Source organism: Ceratotherium simum, chromosome 31, assembly GCF_057802395.1.
Source record: "Ceratotherium simum simum isolate JZ-2026a chromosome 31, ASM5780239v1, whole genome shotgun sequence".
In the NCBI taxonomy this organism is placed as follows: Eukaryota; Metazoa; Chordata; class Mammalia; order Perissodactyla; family Rhinocerotidae; genus Ceratotherium; species Ceratotherium simum.
Genome location: NC_141930.1, coordinates 28,362,099 through 28,378,159, shown reverse-complemented (window position 1 = coordinate 28,378,159; position 16,061 = coordinate 28,362,099). Strand labels below are relative to the sequence as shown.

The following is a 16,061-nucleotide window of genomic DNA, read 5'->3' as shown; positions in this document are numbered from 1 at the left end:
AGAGACAGAGGGAAGGAGAGGAAAGGAGGAATAGAGAGAGAGAAATTTTCTTGGCTTGAAACTGTGATCCATGGATAAATCAGTGGAATATCGGTCCCTTGTTCTAGGATTTCCTTCCTAAGATCTCTCATTTGTAGAAATATTTTCTAGTTTTTATTTCATACGGGGACATATAAAGTTCATTCCACATGCCTGTTTGCTATTTTCTCTGACTTCCTTCTCTGGGTAAAGAGAACAGGCTTTTGGATTTTGATTTTGTTGCTTCCCAGTTGTGCGATCTTTGGGAAATGTGTGTGCCTCAGAAGTGGGAGTGAGAATAATAGCCGAGTCACTGGATTTTTGTGAGGATTAGGTGAGTTACCAAGGGTAGAGTCCTTGGCTCAGTGCTCGGCACACCGTACGCACTCAATAAATGCACATTCTCAGCCTCTTCTTCTTCCTTTTTTTTTTTTTTTTATTTCAAGTCTAGTCTAGAGGGTTGATCATAGCCTGGGAGGTGTGCAAAGCTCGTTTGCGATTACATGTAACCTACATCCTCATTTCACATCCTGAGCTCAAGATACCCAGGGCGTTAATGATTTGCTGCAGAAAACTTGGCCAGGGGGAGGCAGACAGAACTAGAACCCAATGTACCGCGTGCGAAAAACAGTTCCTGAGTCTCAGGGCAGGTAACAAAGTCCTTGTATCTCCTTGCCTCACGTCCATGTGACCTGAGAATTCTGCCTGAGCTGTAGGTAATTAAAACAGCTCTTAAAGAAACCCTTCTGCAGTCTTGTCATTTTACTAGTACAAGATTTCAGTTCATTTCTTGGGCGTCATTAGCAGCTATCTGACTGATAGCTTTCCTCTGATTGAGAGCTAAATTCGATTTTTTCCTTTATGAAATACTCCCACTTTATCATTTGTCACATATATAATTAATTTCAGCTGTCTTTTAAAATGTGACAATGGCGGTATTTCTCCCCACTTGTTTATCCTGTATAACTCAGGTTGAATTCCTTTAAAAGCGGTTGAGGAAGAAGTTTCTTTTTCTTTAAAAAGGCCAAAAAGTTGAGGTTCATTTATTCATCTGTGCCTTTTGAGTGAAATTATTCCTGGAAAAAATTAAAGAATGAGATTGTCTTTATAGTCCTAGTTTTCAAAGTATTTATTTAACATTTGTTAGTATTTTAGGATTCTGGAGTTCATTACATGGAAATAAATTTTCAAAGTAAGTTAAGTATTTGTCCCAGAGGAAATTTGAATCAATGATTTCCTAAGTAAGTTCACTTCCCTCTAATCTGCCCCAAACGAAGAAAACAGTTTAGAATAACAGAAATAGAAAATCTGAATGGATTGAACCCTAGAAGAAGACATTTCTTCTCTCCTTAACATGCAGACTAGTATCATTATTTTAATCCATAGCAAAGAGCAATGAGCATGAAACAATCATGCAGAAATCTGAAGCGCAAGCTTCCAGGTAAGGCAGCATTTTTTTGAAATTGTTCAAGACATAAACACTTGTGGAAGTATTTTCATGTCTACAATTTTGAGTCCTTATATAATACTTAATATAGAGCCTGAAGATAATACAGATCATTGTTTCAGAGGTTCGCTGGAGAAACCGCATAGAACTTAGAATCGAATAAAATGTGATTGGAAAATGTTTTGTCAAGGAATGCTAAAAAGGCTTTTCTACAGAAATTTAAAGCATAGTCATATATAATACAATACAGGCGCAATTATATGTAAAATGTGAGGAACTATGTTTGATGGTGTTATTATTATTATTATTTTCTAGTTCTTTGATCAGGACATTAGCTTTTAGATAACATCTCTGAGTACAGCTTCCAAGTAATTTACCCTTGCAGATGGCAAAGGTCCATTACTTTCATTTCCATTAAGCACAGAAGACTTATAGTTATTTTTTGGCAGAGCAAAAAATAACCTGTAAATCTCTTTCAAATGTGAGTGGGGCTTGACTGCGATTGTGGACGCCTTAGTTGGAGGAGGCTGCCTGGCCTGTGTCGGTTCCCAGCCCTTGTGGCTTGGTCCGTGGAGGTGACGATAGCATTATACCACTTGGACGTGGTTTATGAATCTGTATATTTTTCCATCTAACTATTCTGCAGGTAACATTCTTGTTTATTTAAAAGCTGGGCAAACATACAGTCTGCTTGTAAATATCAATAATGATAAATTGAGATTCGAGAAATTAAAGTATATGAACCAGAGAGCTGTGGGAAGTCCTGGCAACTGTTCGATGGGATGTACGGAAATTTCGTTCAGCTGGATGTGGAAGCTTATCAACAGAATGGGCAAGATTGACATCATTAGCTTAGACATATCACTGAAGAGTATTTTGTAATCTTAAAAATTTCTGTAAAATTTAACAATAAACAATTAAAATTTGATTTATACTGCCTAACTTGCCAGATGTTGATAATTCAACCTCTAATTCATACACAATGAATCATCAGAATTATTGCTATTTAGCAAATTGCTTGTGTTAAAATCCCACACATGGAAAGTAGTCTTAACTCAATTGTATTAAAGATATTTTTATTTGTCTATTTTTATTTCCACTTGAATATCACTATTTATTTTGTTACTTCCCATATACATTATTGACTGATTTTTATTTTACATGTCGATTTTATTTTACATGTTTTATGTTTCGCAAAGTTGACTACTTTGGGAAAAACATGACATATCTCTTAACCTTGGCATATCCCATGTAGAAATTATCTGATGCCTGAAAATCAAGCCACTTTTATTTGTAAAACACGTCACTTATTGTATTTAATAACATACAAAATCATTTTACATTTTTTAAATATAATTTTCTCATCTAAGTGCACTTATTTCCATTCTTGTTTAGTAATAGACACTTTTGGGGTGTAAACATTTCTGGTAACTCCCTATTCTACTCCCTCTGTCCCTTTGGGGCTGGTCAGCGTGTTCAGACAGGACAGAGAGAGAATAGCCCAGACCATGGGCTGCCATCATTGCTCTGACCTGAGGTGGCCTGTGCAATCTCAGTGTCCCAGAAGCCCCTGTGTGCACAGACTCAACTTGATCTATTTAAACATGGGTCAACATTTTCTCCGTGGTATCGTCTTTGGGGCACATACCCCTCTCCAGGCCTTACCCCAAAGAGTGTTGGCTAGACTGTTTGATGTCCCACCTCCAATTTACTTTTACCTCATTTACATGTCATTTTCCTCTTTTTAATATTTTTAGCAAATGAACAATCATGTTATTAAAGCAACCAAGAATGTCTGGGAGTATGTAGTTTACTCTCACTGGGACCCTCTGTTTTATCTGGTGGAACTCCAAATGTGTACATGGATCACCTCACCTTTGTGACAGAAAATATACAAATATTCTTTCACTTTCATCTTTTCATTTTGCCTTTCCTCCAAGGTCTTTTTGGCCTATATACATTTCTTTAATTTATTAATAATTTATTTTATTTCTATTGTCTGTATTAATATCTTTCCCTCCTACTATTGAATAGCTTCTCCCCTCTGAATTCCCTCTTGATTAGCACTGCCCTCTGGAAGCCATGAGTGTTTCTCTATAGTCAGAGAAGCATTTCCAAGTGACTCACGGTACCACACAGTCTATTTTTAAGGCAGGGTGGGCTGGGCCATGTAAGGATAGGGTTGGGGCAGGCTGTTGGAAGGAAGAAAAGAGCTCTGGTTGCTAGGTAACCACGAGCACGCTGAGTTCGCAGTTGCCATCCCACGTGACATGTGACCAGAGACTAGGAGTGTAGTCAAGCATAATGACAATGATTTATTAGCTTAAAAAACAAAACGAGACTATAATGCTTCTGGTAAGAAATAGCATGCTCTTTCCTCGATTCCCTTCTCTGAAATCCACAGTTATTAACAAAGAGAACAAGAACTACAAAAATTACATCTTCAGTGAAATCAGGAATTGGCTAAAACTCTGAAATACAGCTTTTGAACAAGATAACCAAATATGGGGAACCTTGGGCCAAATGGAGAGAAAACACTGAGAGCCAATGCATACAGTTCCAGATTTTAACTAGATTGTAGCAACTATATTTGGAGAAGGCAGAGAAGCCACAGAAAAAGCTAGAAACATCCTTAGGGGATGGCGGGGGAGGGTGGGGGGGGCAAAGTTCCACACTGCAGAAAAGCAGAGAGGGCAGTTCTGAAGGAGGAACAGCATATTTTCTTAACTTTCTGCAAACTAGCCTCCTCATAATGAGGAGTAGTTTGGAGATAAGTTAGGATGGAGGAAGGAGCAAAAACACTAAATTTGTTACATATGGAGATCTTTCTTTATATATTGCATCAGTGGGAGTGACACAGACTTCTCTGAGTGATATGCTCACCCCAAGGTAGCCAACATAACATTCTTGAAGAGAGACATACCCAGTCAGAGAATGTGGCAGATATAGTGCATTTAGGCATAAAAATAAAATTGAAAATTTTCAGATCTTCTGCTCATCCACATCTCCCCTCCATTCAAATCCCCATCCCGGGTTGAGTGACTAGCAGGTCCCAATGGAATGGTCTTAGTTTAAAAAATGAGAAGTAAGTACAAAGGATCCACATGGAAGCTCTGCATGGATGTCATCTGGAAAACATAAGTAGGAAGGAGCATGATAAGTGAAGAGCAGACAAAGAATGCATGTTAGAAGAATTACTCCAGGAAACAAAAACACAGATGCAGAAATGAGATTTTTCTCTATACTAGCAAAAGATTGTAAAAGCAAACTCATTGTAATAACAATCCTTTAAAGGCAAGATATGAGATAAAATGAAATAAGAAAAGCCCATATAAAGAGTTAGAAAGTAAGCTGACAGACCTTAAGGAAGAACTGAAATTAGCAATAAAACTACTGCAGAAAGAAAAGCTACAATCAAAGAAACAAGAAGCAAGGCATTGTTGAGCACGGAATTAGGAACACAGAGGACAGACTTGAAAATAGCACATAAAATAAAACAGAAAAGAACAAAAAGATGAAAGTGTTTAGAGAAAATATGAAACAGAAAACAAAGAAATTCCCATAAAGAGAATACTGTTCTGGAAAATGAGAAAAGCTAGTATAACTAGAAAACATTCAATGAGATAATTGAGGAAGTGTTTCCAAAATAAAGAACTAAATCTGTACATTGAAAGCTATTCCTAGAAAAACTGTAGAGAATAAAATATATTCTTGTAACATCAGTAAACATCAACAACAAAAAAACAACAAAAGTCCCTGTGGGCAGGATAGGACGAAGTCACTTCCAAGGGGCTCAACCTTGCAGACCACTGAATTTTCCTCAGCAGTAGTCATATGCAGAAGACAGTAGAGCAATAATAGAAATATGGCCCACGAATTCTGGAGCTTATAATCACATAAAGTAATATTATACCTCATATTATATGAAAAAATAATTATTAGGAGTGTTAAGAATATTTTTTGCTCAGAATAGAGAATAGGAGTACTCTCACATCATCATTTTTGTAGTTGAGAGTCAATAAGTGCTGTCTAAGATTAACAAATCATCACAGAGAGATTTAAGTAAACTACCTAAAGTTGTTATTATTATTTTTCTTGCTTGAGGAAGATTAGCCCTGAGCTAACATCTGTGTCAATCTTCCTCTATTTTGAATGTGGGTCTCTGCCACAGTGTGGCTGAGTGGTAGAGGTCTGTGCCCAGGGTCTGAACCTGCAAACACAGGCCACCAAAGCAGAACGTGCCGAACATAACCACTAGGCCATGGGGCTGGCCCCTAAAGTTATTTTTTAATTACTAAAAAGAGGAAGAATTTATATAGTGCCACTATTAAAAAAAGAAAAAACATACATATGGGACCAAAAAATAAGCTTTTCAATTTATCGTAATGAAAAACCCCACATAGAAATATACAAAACAAAAGAACATACTGAAGATACAGTGGGAAATATAGTGGAGAAAAGGAAGTAATAAAATCAAGAATTTATATTATGAAATAAATTTACAGAGTTAAGGCCAAACTATTATACTATAAATGTAAATAAAACACCTATAAAAATAGACTCTCAGAATGGCTTTAAAAGATATGAACTATAGGCTGTTTACAAGAGGTCTGCTTGGAACAAAATGCCACAGAAAGGTTAAAAGGTTAAAATTATGTCAGACAAAGGCAAACAAAATAAACCAGGGATCATGATGTTTAAATAAGGTTGGAATAAAAGATAATTCCAAACAAGAATGCTTAAAATAATATATGCAAACTCAAATGAAGAGCTAGTGTTTATTTATTTTCTTCCTACTAAATAACAAAGCATTTAAAAGTGCAAAACTGCAGAAAATAGACAAAACATAGAAAACATAGAAGTTAGAATATTTAATTTACTTCTTTTATCCCATAAAGCTCAAGTAGTGAAAAACTAAATAATGTTACGAATCAAAATAGTATAATTATTAAGGTTGACCACACACATCCATCCAACTTTATTTAGAAAATTAACTTCCTTTTCAAATGCCATTTAATTTTAATAAAACAAACACATATATACCCCAAAGGAATCTAATTACAAAGAGAGAAAAAAATCCAGGGAAGAATTTTGAAATCACTGATATTCAATTAAAAATTGAGATGCAAGGTTTAATGGGTCGAAGGCTGATTGTCTATAGCCTAACATTCCAGAGGAGGAATTGGTCTTCTGCAAAGATCGTGGAAACTGGCTTTAGCCCAGTGCCTGGGTAATCAATCCTGGGCAATCACAAGTTTGGACCCCTTCCTGAATCATTCCAGCAGACAGGCTGATGTTTCCCTAACTATGAATGCTGATGTACCGATTCTTACACATCCAGCTGCAAATCAAAGACTTGGACCCTGGCCCCTACTCATGCCAAGAACGAGGCTGGTAATTCCCCCAGACATGAACGCTAAGCTGGCAGGACAGGTCTGGAGCCAAGTTTCCGCCATTTTGTATTGCTCGTTGTGTCCTGGCCCCTGGTCACACTAGGGGAGAGGCCAGTGCTTTCCCAACCAGAAAGCTTAAAAACTCCGGATCCAAGGGTGAGGTCAGCAGCTCAGAGTCCAAGTCCAGCCCTTCCAAATCCCTGTGTGGTGCTGGGATGCAGTGGGCAAGGGAGCCCAGCACACCTCTCTCTGCTCCTGTCTCCTTGTGGTTTCTCCAATAAATGCTCCCCCTGCTGACTGATGTGTGTGTTCTCTGGCTACTCACCCTTGTTTGTATGATGTTAATGACAGGAAAACATTAAGTTTTTTAAAATCTGAAAATTTTACCATGCTCTCTTAACTCTTGGCTCAAAGGAAAATAAAAAACCATAATTACAAAATATTAGAGAGTTAAGCACTATACGTGAAAACCTAGGAGGATATCACTAAAACTAAACTCAGAACAATAGATGTATTGTATTGTATATGTAAAATATATGTATTATAAAATACTTATATGGCCTAAAAAAGGATGACAATAAATTAATTAATTCTTAATCTCAATATAGGAAACATAGACCAAAAGAAAGAAATATATTTTCTATTTTTATTAGAAAAATAGAAAATAATACATTAGGACACAAACAAAAAGAATTAATAAAACCAAGAGCTGGTTCTCTAAGGAAACAAATAATAACATGATTAAACTACTAGCTAGTCTCATCAAGAATAAAAAATTCACACATATAAAAGAAATTAAAAATGAGAAGGGGAAAATTGATTCATTCATTCAACAAGCATTTATTGAATTTCTGTCACATGCCAGGCACATTTCCAGGCAGGCTCTGAGTATAGAACGGGGAATAAGACAGAAAAAAAAAAAAAATACTGACCTCATGGAGCCTGCATTCTCATCACAGAAAATAAACATGATGAATAAGTAAAATGTTAGCATGTTCGACAGTGACGTTCTAACATAAAAATTACAAAGGCAAGAGAGATATGCAGTGTGGTTATGTTCAGGGGAATTGCAATTGTTGGTAGGGTGGCCAGGGAAATGACCTTTGAGGAACACCCTGAGGTTGATGAGGAAGAAGCTCAGAGTGTATCTGGAAGAAGTCATACAATCCAGCAGGAAAAGCAAGTGTTGGATCCTGAGGCAGGAACAGGTCTGGCCGTTGGAAGGCTTGATGCCGAGAAGTAACATGATTGGACTTGCTTTCTTAGATCAATTTCATTGCTGATTCAGAATAGACTGAGTGGGGGTAAAGATGAGAAGAGGAAAATTAGTTTATTGAAAAATATTGTCACAATTGGGAAATAAGTAGGTCTTATTTATACAAGACAAGAAGACTGCAATTCATTCACTCCCTTTATGTGAAATGGGGATTGGAGGGGCCGCATTTCAGAGAAACAAAGAAGGCAATGACTCAGTCTCTTCTCCTTGTAAACATGGGAAGGACAGACCTCCTGGCAAAAAGCTAAGCAGTTTGTGCTCACAGACTGTCCTTATCTTTGGAAGGCTTTCACCAGGATGTACCCTGTTTCTAGCATGGCCTTCATTAGCAAACCTGGGATTCGTGGATTTACGGGCATGACTCTCTCCTGAATATGTTATCTATGCTATTTTTTGTGATCAAATCATTCCATTTACAAAAACCAGGTTACTGCAGTCCTCACTGAAAATCTCATCAGCTACCATGGCCCGGAGAGACTCTGAAGCCAAAAGGAAGGGCCAGAGGATTCACTTGAGAGTTCTAGGTCTCTCCCTGTTTCATCTCATGATTAATTGTACCCTTGAAATTATTATTAGTACAGCTTGGTACTGAATGATACTTTTGATTTGGAGGCCTTATTTGATAATCTGATCCTTGGTGTTATCTAAGCAATAATCCAGGAGAGAGATGATGGTGGCTTGATTCAGGGTAGTGCAGAAGAGGTGGTGAAAAATGATAGGGATTTTGGATATATTCAAAGGTAGAACCAAGAGAATTTCAAGAGAAATCTAATGAAGAGTATGAGAGAAAGCAAAGAATTAAGAGTGAGTCAAAGGTGTTTGGCCTGGACAATAAGATTGTTATACTTGTTATTATCACACCTGGGGGGAACGATAGGAGAGCAGATTTGGGGGGGAAATTAAGAGTTTAATATCAGACATTTTAAGTTTGAGATGCCCAAAGAATACCCACGCGGAGTTGTGCAAACAGTTGGCTATATGGGGCCTAGAGGCCAAGGGAGAGCTTGAGAAGACAATCGTAGAAATTAGGGAGCCTAGGCATATGGTGATATTTAAAATCATAGGACTAGAATGAGGCTCCATGAGCATGGATAGAAAACAGATGAGGTTCAAGGAGTGAGCCCTAGGACCCTCAGGAGTCAAAGAGAGTGAAAGGCCAACAAAACACTGAGAAGTGACCAGTGCTGTGGGAGAAGGTCCAGGAGAGTGAAGAGGTGTCAGGAGGGAAGAAGTCATCAACTGTGTCGAACGCTTTTAGGTCAAAGAAGATGAGGGCTGAGAATTAACCGTCAGAGATCTTAACCTGAGTTGCTTAGCTAAGGTGATGGGGGTGAAAGCCTGATCAGAGTAGGTTCAAAAGAACACGGGAGGACATAAGCCAGAGATGGCAAGCATAGCTAACTCTTGCGAGGAGTTTTGCTATATAAGGAAGTAGAGAACTGGAGTCTCACCAACAGAGTGATAGAAACAAGAAGAATCTTTTTTTAGGTTGGGAGGAATATTAGCATATTTGTAGAGTGAAGGAAAAAGCAGAATAGAGAGGGCAAAGCTGTTGATACAGGAGCAAGGAGAACTGCTGGAGCCATGTCCATGTGTGGGCGAAAGGGATGGAGAGATGACCTTAGATGGGAAAACACACTGTGCAACAGGAGAGAAGGCAAAGTGTGTGAGCACAGAGGCAGGAGGGTGATGGAACATCGTGGAAGACATTATCTCCATGTGGTAGGAAACAGAACTCATTAGCTGAGAAAGAGAGACTCCTCTTGTAAAGAGAAGAAATTATGAAATGAGAAGAAAAGAGTAGATGAAAATGAGTTAGTATATTTGCCAGGCAGCTGTAAGGGCCCCCAGTGGTTAGCCATCCTGACTTAAAAGTGAGACTCACAGCATGGTTGTGTTTTTTCTCTAGTCACATCCAGGTGCAGGGTGGACGTATGGAGTAGGCAGATTGTGGCTTAGCTCAGAGAATACAACTAAATGGAAGAAGGGCTGAGAGATGAAGGGGTATGCCAAGGAGTGATTTCATCATTTGAACATGGATAGAATTTAAGGTAGGTAAGGAGAAATTTAGGCAGCCCTGGTGGTCTAGTGGTTAAGATTCGGCACTTTCACCAAGGGGGCCTGGGTTTGTTTCCTGGTCAGGGAACCACACCACCTGTGTGTTGAGTTGTCATCCTGTGGTGGCCGTGTGTTGCCGCAATGCTGAAAGCTATGCCACCAGTATTTCAAATACCAGCAGAGTCACCCATGGTGGACAGGTTTCAGTGGAGATTCTAGACTAAGACACACTAGGAAGAAGGACATGGCCACCCACTTCTGAAAGAATTGGCCATGAAAATCCTATGAATGGCAGCAGAGCATTGTCTGATACAGCACCAGAAGGTGAGAGGATGGCACAAAAAGACCGGGCAGGGTCCCGCTCTGCTGTACACAGGGGAATTAGGAGTCAGAATCAATTTGACAGCACTAACAGCAAGCAGAGATTTAAGGATAGGAGGGAGACTCTGATATTGGAATCTTACATGATCTGTATACTTCCATATCTGATCAGTCCTGATACACACAGAGCCCTTTGCCTTTAGTGAGTATTTTATATAACAACTAGCTGACAGGGTCTCCAGATTTCCTTAGACCTTCCTCATAAGGCTGGACATAATCACTGCTAAGACACCAGAGAAATATAGAAATCCATCCTGTTTGAGGATATTTCAAGGAAAAGGGACCTTATGGCCTCTTATTGTAGGTGTTTAGTTCTATGTGGGAAACGGCAGTCTTTTTCTATCCATACAGATTTTGCTGTTTCTTGTATAAGCAAGAAATACTGGTTTTTAATTTTTTTTAAATTGTGAATTTTTAATTTTTTTCTTTAGCTGTTACTCATGCTTTATTCACACGTGAGGGATTATACACAGAATTACAAATTTAACTTCTCTTTAAAAATGAATTACAATTTTATTTTTAATAATTACTCTTTAAAAAAAAAGAACAGAGGCCTCAGAATTATTATAATTAACATGTGTTATGACAAAGCTATGTGGACTCTATTGCTTAGTGTTTGAAGATTAGATGATAAAATTATATGATAAAATTTTTATATCGGAAAGCTACTGTGTCTGCCTTACTACATGTCTTTTAAACTTTTTTTATTTTGCCAATAAAACACATTTTGAGTGATAGTTGGCATATATATTTGTAAAAGTAGAACAATATGCTATTCATGGAGGTTCTAAAACAAAGTCAAACCTACTTTTAATTTCTTTATATTCAAACACATTTTTTATGAGAAGTCAACAAACAATCTTACCAGAATGTTTACATGAATGCTATCTAAAGTTGACTAATGTTTGTTTTGTTAAGGGAGGGGTTGGGTGCTAAAGTTGGATAAGGTTCTGGATGAGTCTTGAATGCAGGACTCATGATATCAGTTGCTGAGTCATTATCTCAAGTAAACGATTTCTGTTGTATTCAAACACACCAACTCTTTTCAATTTAGTAATGAATGTTGATGTGTGAGTTGACTACAGAGGTATGTACACACAATTTATTACTTCACATAACTATCATTTGTTGTGCACTCATTGTGCATCAAGTACTGTGCTGCGTATGGAGGATACAAAGATAAATAAGCCTTGGACTTCACCCTTAAATTTGGGAGACAGACACACATACTTTTAATTACAAAACAATGTAATAAGTGCCATTAGGTACATTTGAAAAATGATATTGGAAGAACTAAGATGCAGATGAAATACCGCTTGGAAAGGTGGTCTAATATTTATAGAATATCAAACACATATTTTTTTTGTATAATTACATTTTTTCAATTCGGCAAAGCATTTAGAGAACATATGGTGACAATATTTTGAAAGCAATCGCGTCTTGCAAATACAATTAAGCTGACGGTAATCTCTTTTGGAAGATGATACACGTATGTGAAAAACAATGTAGTACAATCTAGCAACAGAATATTAAAAAATGTTGAAGTAGAAGAATAATAAGTGCGGGTAGTTTAGTCAGGAATTAGTTGGAAAACCAGGCCCTGCATTAGAATGATGTCATTTAAAGAAGATGAAGAAAATAGACTTTCAGGATCTAATCCCTCTCCTGATACTAGACCTTAATCAATTTGAACACTGCTATCACGCACGGTCTCTTAAGATCTTCTTCTTGGAGCAGAACAATAAATAAAAAGGATCTGAAAAGATTTTAAGACATGATTTTACAGCAGGTTTTATCTACTTCTTAAGGTACTGTTACCACACCAGGTCCGTTTTTGCCCACCACCCAGAAAGCCAATCACCAAGATGATGAGATTGCAGAGAGAGAGGGTTTAATCACAAGGCAGCCCAGTGAGGAAAACGGGAGAACAAGTCTCAAATCCACTTCCCGGAAAATAGGGACTCAGGGGTATTTATGGGGAAGGGGGCGAGGTGGTCTGAAATGATTTGAGGTGAGGAGAGATGAGGTAATTGATGATCTGCGCAGGCGTAGTCAGCCTCCATACCTCTTTGTAGGACACATCTTCACAGAATGGCAGTATTAGCATGCCCTGAGGGTGGAGCTCCAACCTCTTGCCATCAAAAGGGCACAGTTGATGGGTTGTGGTCTCAATCTGGCCTGAAGTGGACAAGGGGTTCAGTTCCTGAAAAAAAATAGCCCAAACACCCATTACCATGGTGACCGAGGCTCCAGGGACACGTCATCTACAGGAACCTAGTGGCAGTCAGCTAGCATATTGCCCAAACAGCACAGTTAACAATGAGTAAGTTTATCATGCAGATTTAAGTCCTTGCCTTCCATTCTGATAAGTTTCTAGGTAAGTCCATCCCCTTCCTTCTTCCTGGGACAGGGAAGAAGATACCTTTACAAATGTAGATTTTCTTTACAAATGTAAATCTCTCCTATAAAGAGTAGCCAGAACTAAGAATGGGCTTAGCACAACCCATCCAGATGCCCAGAGATGTCTAATTACTTATAAATATGAGAAAATTCTAAATAAAATATTTGTAAACAAAATCCAGAAGTGTATTAAAAATGAACCATAAAGTTTATTTCAGATATTCAAAGAAGTTTTATCATTAGGATTCTATCAGTAAAATCCTTATATTAAAAAATTATTGGAAGATATAAAATTATTAAAGCATTTTATCAAAACAGCCTTTGATAAAATTTCAGAATCATTTCTGATTACAATGAAAAAGCTCTAAAGTAAAACAGAAATGGAAAGAAATTTTCTTAAGCATCACTAAATCCAACACAACTTAAAACCAACTTCAGCTATTATATTAAATTGAATAATATAATAGACTTTTCCATCATATTGAGAAACAGAGAGGATAGGGTGTCTGCTAATAGCACTATTATTCAACAGTGTTTTGGCAGTTCTCCCTAAAGTGAAAAGGCAAGAAAGAAAAATAAGTGGTATAAATGTTGGAAGAGACAAATTCAAATTGTTTGAAGATACCTTCATTGAATGCTGAGAAAACAGAAGAAACTCCATTTAAAAAATGTATTAGCCCTAATGAGAGTTTCAGTAGGGTAGATAGACACAAGATTTAAGTAAATATATATACACACACACACACACACATACATATATATTCATTCTATATAGTCTTATACTAACATCAAATAAAAAGAAATCTGGACTTAGATAGAGAGACTTTAATTAGAAAGAAAGACTAATGTGATAGGAATAATGTTCCAACCTCAGAAATCTGTGAGCATCTCAAAATCAAACAGAGAAAGGTTTTTCTCTTATAGATTAAAGGAGGAGCAAGCAGAGACAAGCAGAATCTTTGAAAGGGAAGCTGGAAAAGCAAGGGAAATGACCAGTGGGGTCAGGAAAAGGATCTTGCTGTGGTCACCTGATTCCCAGGTGAAGCTAATAAATGCACATGTTCAGCTTTTTTGTGCTTGTTCAGGCTTAGAGTTAAGAAGAGTTCAGGGTCCTACAGGAAAGAGAGAAGCCTGGCTCAAGTATGGTAAAGACAGAGGGTAAGAAATAGGCAGTTGTGAACACTTGGTCACACATTGGATATAAATTTTATATATATGCTCGATACAACATAATATAGATTAATGTATGAATAATTTAAATAAAGGTACAAGACCTATATGATGAAATGTATGATGAAATTGGCAATTAAGGACATAAAAGAAAGCCAGGATACATACTGTGTTCCTGGATGGCCAGCCCTAATGCCATAAAAATGTATATTCTTATCACGTTTATATAGATATAATTAATGCAATCAGAATCCCCTAGATTTTTTGTAGATAATATGCTGGTTTTAAACTTTATATGGAAAAATAAATGTGGGAGCATATTTTAAAAATCTGAAAAACAATAGTTGGTGGGGATTTACCTTACAAAATATTATAATGTCTATAGTCAAAACAGTGTACAGCACAGCTAACAACTTACCAAATGGTGAAAGACTAAATCTGTCTATCTAAGATCAGAAACAAGACAAGAATGTTCACTTCTGCTACTCTAATTAAGCGTTGTACTGGAGGTTCTAGTGAGGGCAACTATGCAAGAAAAATAAATAAAAGACTTCCAGACTGGAAACAAAGAAGTAAAACTACCTTTATTCGCAGATGATATGTACATGTATATAGAACAACCTGAGGGATACACACGTACACACACAAACACACAAACTGTTAAGCTAATAAATGAGTTTAGCAAGGTTTCAGAATAGACGATCACTATACAAAAATCAATTGTATTTCTATACACGAGCAAAAAGCAATCCAAAAATGAAATTAAGAAAACAACTCCATTTACAATGGCATCAAAAGAAATAAAATAATGCTTAAGAATAAATTTAAGAAAAGAACTGTAAGCCTTGTATAGTTAAAACTACAAAACATCATTGCTAGAGAGGAGTGACATCATGATCACGGTGGAACAAGAGTTTTCTACCATCTTCCCACCAAAAAACACTGATTTTGGCAATCACCCATGGATAAGAGTGCCTTTGTGGAAGTCCAGCAGTCCAGTGGAGAAGTCTCAGCACACACTTGAGGCAAAAAATATCCAAGACTGGACACATTGAAGAGAGTAAGAGGAACAGTTTCCCTTTATAAACATCACTTCTCCCTAAAGCACCAAGAGACACCTTCTCAGCCCATGATATCTCTCATGGGAGAAAGTGAGTGTGGGAATGGGTATCTGGTCTCCCCAGCTATGTGGGATGCTGCAAAAGAGACTCACTTCATTCTCACCCCATCCAGAATAGTGTGTTGTGAACTGCATGACTGGGGAATGGTGAGCAGCTGAGAGAACAGCAGCCAGGGCTCAGAATGAAATATATCAGAGACATGGATCCTACTAATTGCTTTGTAGATGCCATCAGAGCGTCTGTTCATGAGCTGCTGGGGTTGCCTTACCTGTGGATCCCCCCAACTGGCCCATAGGCACCCCAATGCTCTTTGTGCCTTACCTACCCACCACCTCACCCTGTGGCTGGCTACCTGTGCATACGTCTGTTGGTGATGAGAGTGAGCGTTTGCAGATGGCTAGTGAGTACATGCAAAAAAGCTAGCCTCACTTTCAGGATTGGAGAAAGGACACAAATCTAAGCTTTCAGCATAACCTTAGGGAAAGCAAGCAAATGAGAGGCTGCCAGCATTCAGTCTGGTTGTGCAGGACCAAGAGAAGCCCTTGAGAAGGCCTTAGAGTCACTCCACAAGAGGGAACAAGAAGGGTGGAGCAGGCATACCCATAAAAAAGATCTGAGGAAGCCTCAGAATCCCTAACAGGCTAAAGCAAGGTATTTCTCTCCTGAAGCCAAGACTGGAGGAGGTGCTTGCCTCTTCAAATGTGAAAACAAAAATGCAAGACATCAAGAAACAAAAAATCAAAGAAACATGTCACCTACAAAGGAAAACAATGATTTTCCAGTTATAGTTATTTTAA

At 37.8% G+C, this 16,061-nt stretch overlaps 1 long non-coding RNA gene across 1 annotated transcript; it reads right to left on the bottom strand.

Annotated features, from left to right (window-relative positions):
- Positions 1-7,678: 7,678 nt before the first annotated feature.
- Positions 7,679-12,850, bottom strand: LOC147913050 (uncharacterized). Its single transcript, XR_015549281.1, has 2 exons — positions 12,639-12,850; positions 7,679-8,152 (listed from the first exon to the last, which is right to left on the bottom strand). It is a non-coding gene; the product is annotated as an uncharacterized LOC147913050 (long non-coding RNA).
- Positions 12,851-16,061: the final 3,211 nt, after the last annotated feature.